Consider the following 10,342-nt stretch of genomic DNA (forward strand, 5'->3'; position numbering starts at 1 on the left):
TCAGAGATGGAGAAGTATTTCTATTTTGAAAACACTGCAAAAGAGAGGAAGGTGAAATATGCCTGTACCTAGTTGAAAGGTCGTGCATCTCTTTGTTGGGGGCATTTGCAAGTTGATAGACAAAGAAGAGGTAAAGAAAAGATTAAGACATGGGATTAGATGATTGTTAAATTGAAATCAAAGTTTGTGCCGATGAATTATCAAGTGGATTTGTTCTAAAAGTTGCAGAATCTAAGATAGAAGGAATCTAGTGTAAAGGAGTACACTGAAGCATTTTACAAGTTGAACATTAGATCCAGACATGTTGATGATGAAGTTGAACAAATTGCAAGATATTTGAATGGATTGGGGATGTCTATACAAGATGAACTCAGTATGATCAAACTGGAGAGTGTTGAAGAGGCTTACCAATATGCACTAAAGGCTGAAGAGAAATTGAATAAAAAATGTGAGCAGAGACAAAGAGGTAGAGGTGGAAGGTTTACCGGAGGAATATTTCAAGGAGGAAGAGGAACCAATACAGAGCAAAACAAGGACAAGGAACAAAGAAGGTAATTCATACCGGATCAGACTATAAACCAGAAGATGGAGAACTTTTAATGATGAGGAGAGCTTTGTGTCATACTGGAGGAGATGAAGAACCTGTTCAAAACCAAATGTAAGGTATCTGGTAAGTGTTGTAAAGTTGTTATTAATAGTGGTAGTTCAAATAGTCTTGTTTTAGAATAGATGGTGAATAAGTTAAAATTCATGAGATTGAGACACCCTAAGCCTTATCAGATAGCATGGATTTGGGATGAACATAAGTTGTTGGTAAGTGAGCAGTGTTCAGTGAAATTGAAAATTGGGAATTATCACGATACAGTTTTTTGTGATATTATGTCTATGGATTTTTGTCATCTTTTGTTGGGTAGACCTTGGCATTTTGATAGACATACAATACACGATGGGAGGAAGAATACATACACTATTATGGCCAATGGGATGAAGCAAACCTTGTTACCTTTGGAGGAACCTTTGAAGAATGAAGTCTGTACAAATGCCAGAATATATTTAGTAGATGGAAGGAAATTCATGGATGGACTGAGATATGAGAATGTGTGTTTTCCCTTAATTCCTAAGAAGACTGGGAGACCAGAACCAGAAGCAAAGCACCTGAAAGAGATAAGAGATTTGCTGACAAAACATGAGGACATCATTTCAGATAATGTACTTGATGGATTGCCACCAGTTAAAAGTATTAGTCATTGCATGGATAGAGAATGAAGAACTCAATAGACAAGTGTATGAGTTGTTGAAGAAATGTTTGATCAGGGAGAGTCTGAGCCCTTGTACAGTACCAGCAGTATTAGCACCTAAGAAGAATGGAGGATGTGTAACGATTCAAGAGAAATAAACGAGATCATAGTGAAATGCGGGTTTCCTTTGCCTAGGATGGATGAAATAATGGATTCTTTGAGTGGACAAAAATACTTTACAAAGATAGATTTGAAGAGTGGATATCATTAGATCAGGATCAGAGAAGGTGATGAGTGGAAGACAACATTTAAGATAAATGAAGGACTATATGAATGGTTGGTGATGCCTTTTGACTTGACTAATGCACAAAGTACTTTCATGAGGTTGATGAATAAGGTATTGAAGAAATTTTCTGGGTAAGTTTGTTATTGTGTATTTGGATGACATTTTGATTTTCAGTAAAATAAAAGAGGATCATTTGTTGTAGTTAAGACAAGTTTTGCAAAGGTTGAGAGAAGAAAAGTTGTTGATCAATATCAAGAAGTGTAGTTTCATGAAGGCTGAGTTAGTATATTTAGGATTTGTGATATCCGAGGATGGTTTGAAGATGTACCTTGAGAAAATGAAAGCCATTGTTGAGTGGCCTACACCAGAAAGCATTGGGGAGGTAAGATCGTTTCATGGATTGGCTAGTTTTTATCAGAAGTTTATCAAAAATTTCAATTTAGTTTGTAACCCTATGACTGAGACCATGAGAGGAGATCAGAAGGAATTCAAGTGGACCACCGGAGCAAACAAAAGTTTTGAATTGTTGAAGATAAAAGTGACTGAGCAGCTTGTGTTAGGTTTACCAGATTTCAATAAGGTATTTCAAGTGAATTGTGATGCAAGTGGAACAACAATAGGAGTAGTTTTGATTCAAGAAGGGAGAGAAATAGCCTATTTCAATGAGAAATTGAATGATGTTCGGAAGAGATATTCAGTGTATGATCAAGCAATTTATGCCATAGTTCAAGCCTTGAAGAAATGGAGACACTACTTGTTGCTTAAGGAGTTTGTGTTGTATACACATCATCAAGCTTTGTAGTATTTGAACAGTTAGAGTAAGTTGAATCAGAGACATATGAGATGGGTAGAATTCTTGTAGAGTTACACCTTTGTTTTGTAGCATAGAAGTGGGAAATCTAACAAAGTTGTTGATGCATTGAGTAGAAGAAGGAATTTGTTGACAGAGATGAGAGTGGCAGTATTAGGTTTTAAAGATTTGAAGACCTTGTATGATAAAGACCTGGATTTTGCAGAACCTTGGAAAGCATGTAGAGAACCGGTTATGGTTGATAGGAGAAAATGGTTGGATTATTTCATTTAGGATGAGATGTTTTTCATGAGAGTTCAGTTGTGTATACCTAAGAGTTACATGAGAGTGTACTTGGTAAAAGAGAAACATAGTGGAGGTTTAGCTGAACATTTTGGCATTGACAAAACAGTTGCATTGGTGAGTGAGTAGTACTTTTGGCCCCAGATTCATAAGGATGTTAAGAGATATGTGCAGAGTTGTAGAGTTTGTCAAGTTGCAAAAAGTAGTAGTCAGAATATAGGATTGTATAAACCTTTGACAATACCAGTAAGACCTTGGGAGGATATAAGCAAGGATTTTGTACTTGGATTGCCTAAGACACTGAGAGGGAAAGATTTTGTATTTGTGGTAGTGGATAGATTTTCGAATATGGCTCTTTTCATACCTTGTAAGAAGACATCAGATGCATTACATGTAGCAAACCTATTTTTCAAGGACGTGGTAAGATTGCATGGACTACCTAAGAGCATAGTTTCAGATAGACACACTAAGTTTGTTGGCTATTTTTGGAGAACACTTTGGAAGAAGATGAAGACAAATTTGAAATTGAGTTCTACTTTACATCCACAGATTAATGGACAGACATAAGTTATTAACCGAAGTTTGGGAAATTTGTTGAGATGTTTAGTGGGAGATAAAATCGGAAGTTGGGATTTGATCCTTGCACAAGAAGAGTTTGCCTACAACAATTCAGTGAATAGAAGTACCGAAAAAACACCTTTTAAGATTGTTACCGAAGTACATCCTAGAGGAATGTCATAATTGAGAGACATTAGTAGTGAAGACTGAAAGACTTTAGAAGAAGAAGATTTTGCAGATCACATGGCAGCATTGCATATTCAAGTTAAATACAATTTAGAAGGATGTTAAGAGATATGTGCAGAGTTATAGAGTTTCATACCTTCTAAGAAGACATCAGATGCATTGCATGTAGCAAACCTATTTTTCAAGGAAGTGGTAAGATTGCATGGATTACCTAAGAGCATAGTTTCAGACAGAGACACTAAGTTTGTTGGCTATTTTTGGAAAACACTTTGGAAGAAGATGAAGACAGATTTGAAGTTCAGTTCTACTTTTCATCCACAGACTGATGGACAGGTAGAAGTAGTTAACCAGAGTTTGGGAAGCTTGTTGAGATGTTTAGTAGGAGATAAAACCAGAAGTTGGGATTTGACCCTTGCACAAGCAAAGTTTGCCTTTAATAATTTAGTGAATAGAAGTACTGGAAAAACACCTTTTGAGATTGTCATCGGAGTGCATCCTAAAAGAATCGTAGAATTGGGAGACATTATTAGTGAAGACTAGAAGAGTTTAGAAGTAGAAGAATTTGTAGATCACGTGGAAACATTGCATATTCAGGTTAGACAACATTTAGAAGACATGAATAGGAAATACAAGGAGAAGGCAGATGAGAAGAGGAGACATAAGGAATTTGAAGTTGGTAATGAAGTAATGGTATATCTGTGAAAAGAGAGATTCCCGATTGGAACATATAATAAGTTGCAGATGAAGAAGTTTGGACCCTGTAAGATTTTGAGGAAGTTTGGTTGTAGAAATGCATATGAAGTGGAGCTAGAAGATAGTCTAAGTATTTCACCTATATTAAGCATTGCAGATCTTCATGAGTACCATGAACCAAAATTCAGTGAGGACAGTGTTGCAGACCTTGAGAAACAATTGCCCGGGAAGGAACTGGATCAGATTGAAGAGATTTTGGATAGTACGATTGGGTGTAGTACCTGGAACAGTCAGCACAAAGAATATCTTATGAAGTGGAAGGGTAGACCAATTAAAGATTCATCTTGGGTTTCTCGGGCAGAGGTAGATTGCTTTGGTTTCCCTGTAACCCCAGCAAAGTGAGAGGCTCACTTTTTTCATTAACCCTAGATGTCTGATGCAGGGCATCCTCGGTTCACAACAATCTTGCATCAACCAAAAATATTTTTCCTTTCGGTTTGTAGTTTCGGTTTTCCTTTCTGTGTGTCCCAGTTTTGGCTTACTGGATATTATGGAGTTGTATTCTACTTCAAGACTTGATCATCTTTCTTGCTTTCAAACCACATCACATTTGGATCACTTTCTGGCAAGATATCGTTATCGGTTTCCATGATAGTTTCTTGTTACCGGTTGTTCCTTTTTTACCGGTTGCCTAAGACCTATTTTGGTGATCTACTGGAACCCATTCTAAATCTTGCAGAGCTTTGAGCGTTGCTGGGTCATTAGATTGTTCGGAAGGCTTGATAACATGAGATTGCTTTCCTGCTAACATGGGAAATTTGCCATCCTTAACCAGGGGTGCTCCATCCTCCACCTCTAGTTTGTTGGATTGTTCATTTTAGATTGGTTGGTCCCCTACTCACTCTCGAGAAAGATGCTAGAAGAAAGAGACACTCCTGGATTGAAGTGTTGGACAACTACTATTGTCAGAAAGAACGGATTAATCAATCACCCCCACCGCGATAGTCGCATTTCGATGTTCCTTGGCATGTCGCTGATCTTTTTCTACGATCTATGTTTCATCCTTTGGATTTTCTGAGGGAATCTCTTGGTTGAGGCCAACCTTGTTCATTTTGCATGTTAGGTATTGTTCTTCAGGTTTTGATCTATTTTGGGTTGATTGGATCCTTTGGATCGATATATATATATATATAGCGTAGAAATTAGGATTCATCAAAAGATAAGTATATATCAATCGCAACACAAGATATGATAGCTTAATCAAAGGAATACTCATTGAAATGAACCTAATTCCAAAACACATTCAATAGAGGTATGAAAATGAAGCATTCAAAGATGAAAATATCATGCAAACCATATGCTTCTTCCATGCAGCTCCATTGTTGTTCTTTCCTCTTCAATGGGTTTGTGGATCTCACCTACAAGTGCTCACACAATTGAAAGCAAAAAAGCTCAAGAGTACTAGAAACGAAAGTTTGGTAGTTTGATATAAATTCGGGATTCATGAAGGATTCGAAGGGGTTGAAGATTCGAAGGGATTTGATTGAAAAAAACATCCAATTTATAGAGAAATTGGATAAATGACAAGATTGGCATGATGCAATTCAAATGGAAATTGCCAATCAACATGACAAAATATGACAAATTATGCACTTTCCATGCACAATTTGATTGATTGATAATTGATGACAAACTTATGACAAATTCCATGTCAAATTGATTGATTATCAATTATGACAATTTCATGACAAATTGAAATGTCACTCCCATAGAATTAGGAGATGAATTAGGAGGGAAAAGGAATTAGAAATTTGAAAAATTAGGAAATTGAAATTGATGACAAATTAGAAAATTGGAATTAGTGAATTAATTAATAATTTTTCATTTATTAATCAATTCACAAAGAGGAATAATTAGCCAATTAAATAAAGATTTAATTGTAATGAGAAGACTTAGGATTAATAAATAATTTAGTAATCCTAGAGGAAGAAATGACACATTAGGTTAAATGAATAAATCATAAAACCCTAGAAGACGAATTAGAAGTGCAAAAATGACAATTAGGTCTTGATTGAAGATAATTAATGTCATGATTTTGAATTGATAAATGACCAATGCAATAAACGATTTGATTGAGAAATGCGCCAATTGACAAGGAACAATGACAAATTGATCCAAATTGACATAATTGAAAAGGACGACGATCGATGACAAATCGATCGCGAAATGACAAGATTAACAAGGACAAAGATCGACCAAAATCATGACTGAAGGTTGTTGTCGACAAGACCAAATTCGAAGGCGAGATGATAGAAGAATGACTCAATGCTCGCAAATGATAAAGACCAAGTGCGTGACATAGGAGAAATGTTAATGCGACGCAAAAACCTAAAATGAGGCAATGCGCAATTGTTAAAGTATGACTTCGCAAGCGTTGACCATTTTTGGGTGTCTACATATATATATATATATATAATTGTAATCATTCTTTATAATATAATTAATTAGAATCAATTAGAGTATTAGATAGATATATTATGCCTAGAAGATAGATCTTTCGATTAAAGGTCCCGATAGTGACCTATTCTACCAAGCCTGTGTGTTGGTACGTTGTAACCCGATTATTATCAGTTGAATGTAATCAAACTTCATGCAATAAAACTATCTATTCTGCATTGCCTCTGTCACATTTGTCTATTTCTGTTGTTTTTACTCTTGTTGACCGGTCCAGATTGATCTCTTTGAAGTCTCTCCTCACTAGTGACTGCTTCAGTTTACTAGAAATTTGTAGTCCATGCGGACCACCAGCGACAAAGGCATGGGGATTCACAACTAATAATTCACCCACAAGGGAGGAGGCACACAAGCTTCCCACACCCACAGTAGGAGTGACGGATGATGAGGGATGTGAAGCACCATCAACAAAATTTGAATTCGCCCCATGGGTAGGAAGAGTCGTTGCAGCCATCATTTAGTTGCTTGAAGAGATTGAAAAAAGTAAAAAAATAATAAATATTACAAATGTTATTCATATGAAAAGTAAAATTTTGAATGCATTTTATGTTTTTATTTAATTTTTAAATAAAAATATTAGGTTATATTTCAAAAATTGACACTTTTCTTTAATAATTAAAAAAGTTAAAAAAATGATACCTTCTCAAGATATATTCTCTTTTCAAGGGCATCATATTTATTTGTTTATTTTTAAAATAGTATTTGTTTAGATAAATGGTGAGATATCATCAATATTAAATATATTATTAAAAGTGAGAAGGAAAATATATCGTTGAACAGTTCAAATATGTTGTCTATGCTTCCACATTTTACATATGTTTATCATAGCACTTTCAACTCTATCTGCTCACCACAATCACCTTTCCTTGATGCCAAAGCTCCCATTTTGGTACAAGATGAAATAATGTTGGGAAATGAAAACTACCCTTGGGCTGTCACCAAACACGTACTGAAATCCACCATACTTATTATGTAGAAGCAATGTTTGAATTTGAATTCTAACTGAAACAGGACAAATAGAAATGAATAATGGCAAGGGGAATAGTCCTACTGTTGGCAATTGAAACTCTATTGGTTGGTTTTACTGTGTTGTCATTGATGGCAACATGATTTTGTGTTCCGACTTCATATGGTGTACCGACAGCCACTTCACAGATTCTACATTGACACCGACAGGACAAAAGACTTCTTTGGTCACCGACAATGTAGGCCGACACGGTATAATAAAGGTTATCGATATTGGAGGCCGACATATGTTGGATCCGACATCAGAGATTTGTTTTTATTTTTATACATTTATGTTATCTGGATGACATGTAATCTAATATTATATATATCTTTGTAAGCCGACATAAGGCATAAAAGTTGTATAGGGTATATAGGTCATTTTGATCAAATCATTTTTAAAATAAGGACATGAGATAAGAGATTATGGATATGATGCGAATGTAATATGATGTGAAATTACTCAGAGAGATTATGTATGTGAGGAATTTATTGTAAGGGTTATTCCAGTAAAGGGGTTTAGGGTTTCTAACCGGAATAGACAAAGCTTAAACCAGAATTGTATTCTGGCATAAGAGATGCTATCTTAGCAATTCACACTTCTCTGGATTGTTGTCTGGAATTTTATCTAGTCAGTGAGGCTCCTATTGTGATTGAGCAGTGTGCTCTAGGCTGTAAGCCTTCCTGCAAGTGCAAGCCCTTCATATTTTGTAATCTCTTCATATGGACAGTGGATTGATATTGTGGGTCACAAATCCCACCATGGTTTTTCCTCTTTGAGGTTTTCCACGTACAAATCTGTGTGTTATGATTCTCATTTATGTGTTTGTCTTATTGGTTGCTTTGCTTCTTTCAATTATGTTTATACCAGTATATCAGTTGGTGTATGAATGTTTTGTTAAGGCTAAAATCTACTATTCCGATATAACACTAATTCACTCCCCCCTCTCAGTGTTATTGGTTTCCAACAATTGATATCAGATCCTTGTACCTTGGAGGAAGTTTAACAGCTTGAGGAAGATCTTGAATCCGGAATCAATGAATATGGCTTTGGAGAAACAAGTTGAGATGGCACTTGAAGATTATGATGCTGAAACTTTGAAGAAATTAAAGCTACAAGATGAATTGAATTCTTCTAAGGAATTTATTCTCTTCCTACAAGAGAGACTATCATCTGTTCAAGCTAGGAGGAAGGAACTTTTGCAAAATCAGGATGATGAAGAGAAAAATGCACTTAAGGAACAATGTCAGAAATTGAGTCAGGAGAACATGGTTATGAAGAATGAAATGCAAGCTATAACTATGAGGATGTCTAAGGAGATCGAGGACAAAACAAAAGGAATAAAATCTTGTTGTATCCCTGAAGAACAAGTTTGAAGAATGTGGTAGGCTCGTTCATGAAAATAATATGCTAAGAACTGATTTGGTACAATCCTACAGTAATGAGAAAGAGCTTGAGAGACAAATGATAATATTAAGAGAAGATTTAACTACTCCAAGTGAGTACAAAGAAAAATTCAAGATCAACTCAGCACAGCTTGATGAGTTATTGAAGAGACAGAGGCAAATTGGAGATTCCAGTGGACTTGGATTTGAGCAAGGACAGAGTTCCGGTACTACTAATGAAGATCAAAACCATAAGGCACCGGTAAGACAATTCAATACTTATAAATTCAATGGTAGATGTTTTGTCTGCAATATATTTGGTCACATGGCTAGGCAATGTATAAATAGAGAAAATCAGAACCCTGATTTTGCTCCCGGTAAATGTTCTAAATGCAATAAGGTTGGCCATAAGACAAAAGATTGCAGAATGAATGTTAAATGCTATACTTGTGGAAAATTTGGACATATGGCTAATCAGTGCAGGTCAAGCAATTTCACCGGTTTTAGCAAAGCAATTCAAAAGAACAATGTTACATGTTATGCATGTAATGAGATTGGACATACTACTAAGTTTTTTAGAAGCAGAAATCCACCGGTTAGTAATGGAGGATCAAATGAAAAAGGGAAAGATAAGGTTAGTGAAATTTGGTAAGATCATACTCAAAGATAGGTTAGGAAGACTGAAGAACAATCATTAGATGGGAATGTCTTAGTTACCTATCCAACAGAAGAGGTTGCTCCTGCACCGACAGTGAACTCATCTGGTAACTAAGGCAGATACCTTAAGGGTAGGAAAAAAACCATGAAGATGTTGCATCTGCCTTGGGAAGAGATTCTGAAATATGTTCCAAATATTGGAGAGGATTATCTGGCATGGATATGTTCTGAGCAAGATTTGGTATCTTTCACCGATAGTCATTTATGTCACTGGAAGATTAGGGTTTTTCTCAAAGAATACAAGGTTGAATACACTTCATTGTTAATCACCCTGCATTAATATATATTTCAGAGCGACTAAGTGTGATCAGAGGCTATTCAGAGGCAATCAGATTTCTTCTTGAGCAATTTCACCAGTGTATGGAAGAATTTGTTGAAAGTTTTCACCGAGAGAGATCAAAAGGTATTTTCTTGAAACATGGAAGTGGGATCATCTTCTATTCCTAATTTTGTTGCAAACCCAACTCTAGTGGAGGTCAAGGACTGCCCTAGGCCAATTTTCAAGTGGTATCCACATGTGGCTACCCTGGAAGATTCGGTTGGAGCATTTTCTCGTGTTCCAGAGGGAGTTGTGTATATAGAGGATTTTAGGGCATACATTCACTGTCATATTGAGGACTTGGGAACTTCAAAAATCAAGGGAATGTATATGAGTGAACTAATGGG

This window comes from Cryptomeria japonica, chromosome 9, assembly GCF_030272615.1.
Source record: "Cryptomeria japonica chromosome 9, Sugi_1.0, whole genome shotgun sequence".
Taxonomy (NCBI): domain Eukaryota; kingdom Viridiplantae; phylum Streptophyta; class Pinopsida; order Cupressales; family Cupressaceae; genus Cryptomeria; species Cryptomeria japonica.